Source organism: Chrysoperla carnea, chromosome 1 (assembly GCF_905475395.1).
Source record: "Chrysoperla carnea chromosome 1, inChrCarn1.1, whole genome shotgun sequence".
NCBI classification, from domain to species: domain Eukaryota; kingdom Metazoa; phylum Arthropoda; class Insecta; order Neuroptera; family Chrysopidae; genus Chrysoperla; species Chrysoperla carnea.
Window position 1 is genome coordinate 125582145 of NC_058337.1, and position 5499 is coordinate 125587643.

Consider the following 5499-nt stretch of genomic DNA (forward strand, 5'->3'; position numbering starts at 1 on the left):
ATTTAGGGAATTGTTTAAAATGGCTGCCATTTTATGCCATTTTGTCCTACGAGGTTAAATTTTTTTTTAAATTGTAGCATTTTTTATTATCTTTCGATTTTATAATAAATGGCTTACCCGTAAAATGACTCCTTCATCCATATTTTTGCGAAAAACGGAAAATTTAACACTTTCTGGAAATAATTGTTTGGGGGATGTATAGACTGGCTTTGGGGGGTGTTTTTTGCTTTGGCATGAGAAAACTATTTTTAAAAGAGGTCTATATGGTTTAAAGCAAAATTTTTAAGTTTTAACCCCCGCGCTGTAAGGGGGAAGGGGTGAATGGAATAAATGTATCTTAAAAGATTTTAAAAAGAGGACAAAATAGTTTAAAATGCTAAAGTAACCCAAAATTTTAGATGTTTTTATTAACATAGCACTTTTTACAACATCCACCAATTCCCCTCCCGTTTTCATATTTTTTGCAAATTCAAAATTTTTATGACGTATAAAGGGGTTTTTGGGGTCGCTGATCTCGAACTTAGATTATCAAATAGATTATCAAAAACAATTGTAATATTTTTAGGGGGTGTACTTATTTGGGCCAAAAGTTCGAGATCAGCAACCCCAAAAACCCCTTTATACGTCATAAAAATTTTGAATTTGCAAAAAATATGAAAACGGGAGGGGAATTGGTGGATGTTGTAAAAAGTGCTATGTTAATAAAAACATCTAAAATTTTGGGTTACTTTAGCATTTTAAACTATTTTGTCCTCTTTTTAAAATCTTTTAAGATACATTTATTCCATTCACCCCTTCCCCCTTACAGCGCGGGGGTTAAAACTTAAAAATTTTGCTTTAAACCATATAGACCTCTTTTAAAAATAGTTTTCTCATGCCAAAGCAAAAAACACCCCCCAAAGCCAGTCTATACACCCCCCAAACAATTATTTCCAGAAAGTGTTAAATTTTCCGTTTTTCGCAAAAATATGGATGAAGGAGTCATTTTACGGGTAAGCCATTTATTATAAAATCGAAAGATAATAAAAAATGCTACAATTTAAAAAAAAATTTAACCTCGTAGGACAAAATGGCATAAAATGGCAGCCATTTTAAACAATTCCCTAAATTGGAAATTTTGGCCGAACTATTTAACGGATTTCGCTAAAATTTTAACCGAAAGTTGTAAGTAATAAAACCTACTATTGATATTAGTTTCATTAAAATCAATCGAATATTTTTCAAGTTATAGTCAAATGAACTGTTTTACCATATGTATGTATACATATATGTATAACTGGGAGGGGAAGGGACGAAACCCCACCAAAAAAATATGAGGAGTAGTTCTTAACATTGACTACAAACCTACCAAATTTGGATATGCACCGATGTCTCCTTTTGCGAATATAAAATAAAATAGATAAAATTTCTGAAAAAAATTTCATTTTTGACGCCATTTTGTTTTTTAAACATGTTGCACCACTCCGGGAAAGTAAAAAATTTCAAAAAATACTTATTTTGATGTGAAAAGAAAAACCCCAAAGTTTCACTGCTCGAACTTTTAATCCATATAACAGCCTTTTTTTGCTTAGATTTCATCCAGTGTTTGTCTTTGCGAGTGATTGGGTCTTTGGGAGAAATTTTATTTATTTTGCAGCACAAACCCTCTCCTTAATATTTTAAGATTTTAGAGAAGAACAAACAATCCCAAACTTGAGAAAATAATTAAAAACAGGAAATATATGAACCAGTAAATGCTAATAATATTATACTTACAGTTTTCTAAATATCTCCGGATCCCCAAGGGTCTCAAAAATGTGATTTGTACTTTTAATAACTATTGATTTTATCAAGTGGTCATTGTGTCCAAAAAATTCTCTTCTGCGTTTTTTCGGACCTATAGCTTCAATATGGCGTTATCATGCTCATTTGAAAACGCAATAATTTCGAAAAAAGTCGTACAGAGAAAGTTTCTAAAACAGAAATTCAAATTTTTATACGGACGTGACATCATAGTCCTGGCTTGTCCAATTTGTTGACATACTGTACGGTATTAATTACTTATATTTTGTATGGTATTACATTGAGTTATATTATTCTACGACTTTTTATTAGAAAACTTATTAATAACGAGTGTAAATTCTGTGTTGTAAATTCATTTTTTTTAAAGTGTAAATTATACATTGAACTGTCACCAATAGACAGGTCACATATTAATACGTCATCAACAGAGAGAGCCGAAAGACGTTCGCGTTTAAACATCTCAAAATTATTCTGTATTTTAAATATTTTATAACACTTAATTACAGCATTTTTAAACAGTATTTATATTTTTTACTATGTTATAACGGTGTAAACAATGAATTAAAAAAAATACATGAATATTCCCTATTTCTCGAACAATATTCAGGAATGCAATTTCACTAAACCATATAGAATGGGGGTTGTTCAAACTTACAAAACTATACCTTAGTACTTGATATTTCAGACGTAAGATTAACAAAAACCATAGTGTATCAAAAACCGTAGTGGTATGGTGGGTACCTCAGGGAGGGATATAAAAACAATGTTCACTTGTTTAGTGAACAGTATAAGATATGATTACAATACAAATCATATCATAATCATAATCGCTAAAAGTTTTATTTGTGTAACATTTATGACATTATACAGATGAAATAAAACAAAACGTGAAGAAAAAATAGAAGAAAATTTAATCATTCAACCGTGTGCGTCATGCTTTTATATTAACGGATAGTTATTCTATGTCTTATATTGTTCGTTCGTCTATTTTTATATCATCGCCATGTTCAACCGAATGCTAGCGAGATGATAAATTTGTATGTCGATTCCCTAAACGATTATTGGATTCTTTAAAATTGATCTATGAGCCAACATTGGTTTACAAAGCCTTTGGCTTGCCAATTTGGACCTGAGCCTTTGCTGAGGCATATAAATCAGGCCCCTGAGGCATATAAATCATTACCAATTTTACCAAAGAGTAATTTAGCCAAAAAATTGTGACCAATAAAGTAAAAAATTTGAAAATAACTGTTCTTCCCGAATCAAATATACCTTACACGCATGCGAATCTTATAGACAGAAAGAATCTGGAGTTTTCCTTTTCTTATTTGGCATATCGACATCCAAAACTGCTCCGCCTAAGCCTAAATAATTTTATCCGCACTCTTTTCTAAATTGTAGTATTCCTTTATGTGCAGTTGAAATACCACGTTTTATTTCATTTTTCTAGAAGAGAAGTAGAAAATTGCAAGTTTTATTCACTTAGACTGCAGAATGATATAGAATCACTCTTTGAAAATAAAGAACAACAAAATTGGACTTGTAGCGATTTAATCGACGTTATATATTCATTAATGGGGTGACAAAGTACACCTAGGTAGTGGAAATCGAGTATCACTTTTTGGCCCATCGAATCGAATATTGTCATAATTTTGCTGTTTTGAACGCAGCAGGAGGCGAATTACCCTAAGAGGGGGAAATATATTGCAGTTGAAACCTCGGAAGCGTAATCAGCGATCCCGAAAACTTCCGAGTATACTTTTCTGGTCTATTTTGTTGAATATTTTCAGAAACCATATTAGAAATGGATTCCTATAAGGTCGATTTGGCCGATAGCAATTGTCAAACTTTCTAGCGGCACCAAGTTCGATGTAGATTTTGTTTTTTGCACCTTCAGGATATATTAAAAAAATTGGCCTGATAGGTCGAGATACAAAAATAAGTTCTTTTTGGGCGAAGAAGATGCGAATATATTCAAGAGAGAGAATGCTGAATAATTACTAAAGTAGTAGCGTGTAACTATGTAGCATGTGACTAAAACAATAGCGTGTGACATACGGTATGAATTTTACTAGAATTGAAGTAGAAACTGCGTCAAATTTGGTTACAATATAAAATATTATCGAATCAAATGATTATGAATCATTGTTTTGTGTGTGTCGAAGTGCAACCGAACTTATATTAATCATATGATTGTGTGGTTAAATCAAAAACTGTTTATCATATAATATGTTTGTCTACAATTATATGAGTAAAATGCACTAAAGTGATAATTATAACATAAACAGATAAGAAAAGAAACCAGCCGTTAAATGATAAGTCATAAATATTCAAATTGTTAATCTTTCAGGTTTAATATTAGTTTGTTTAAAGTATACCAAGTTTTCAGGATTCTAAATATGATATTGAGTTTCCCACAGAGCAAAGACAAAACTTCTCATTCAAAAGCTTTAATTTGAAATAAAAACAAAAACTTATTAAACAGAATAAATGTGGAAAAACAATTTAATTTTAAACAGATACCCGCCCGTTTCACTGGGCTTAATAGTAAAAAACACCGCTTTATAGAATCCACCTCTCTTGATGTGCACAGTTTTCAATTTAGTTAAATGTAAAATAGTTATAATTCATTGAGTATATCAGAAAAGTTGGCCATGAATGATTTGACATTTACTATTTTAAATTTTTACAGAATACTTTAATTTATGGTTCAAAATAATGATTATAGATCGATCAGATCTATAGTATTATTATTACAGATTTCTGTAAAAATTTATAATAGTAAATCAGATTAAATTTTATTTATTTATTTATTTTTTAATATATCTTTATAAATTATAGCTCATGTGTTATTATGAAGTATATTTTCTTGAAATATAGCTAACAACAATCTCGATCAAATTTCCTTTCAAATAAACAAAAAAATTGATCAGATTTGTGTCGGTGTTTTCTAAAAATTTTTAATTTATGTATTTCAGACCAGACTTGACGTATAGTAAAAAACCACTTAATCAACTAATTAAAACCTTTTCTTGTTCAACATCAAAATGTGATATTTCTTTAACATCAATTAAAGTAAAATAACATACTAAAAACAAATTACTAACAAAAAAAAAAATTTCATTTGAAAAAAGTGCATCTATATATATAGGATAGTAAAACGGAAAAAACTAAAAAACCCTATAACACAACTGTCTTGTTTTTTAATACTTTTCACTACATTCATTTCTTATTTTCCAATGTCTTGTGGTTTTAAAGAAACAAGTCACTTACTTAGCTGATGAAAACTTACTTCTTTTTTCTATATACATACTAGAGTGATACCCACCCGCTTCGCTGGGTTTAAAAGTAAAGATTGATAAAGATTGTTCCCGCTTATCCCTTTTCTATAACACTCGAAATAATGGTGGGGATTGTTTTTACACAGGTAAATATATTATTTTTTTAAATGTTTAATAGTAATTATGCATTGAGTATATCAGAGAAGATGGCCTTGAAATATTTTATATCGACTTTTTTTACAGAAATCTGTAATTTATGGTAATGGAAAATGTCAAATTAAATAAAATTTATTTTAAATATATTTTTATAAATTATATCTCATGTATTATTCTGATATATCAGCTATATTGCTGTACAGTTTCATTTAAAAAACATTCGCTAGTTTTAGCGTGAAAGCGTAACAAACAAACAAACAAACATGCTTACTTTCGCATT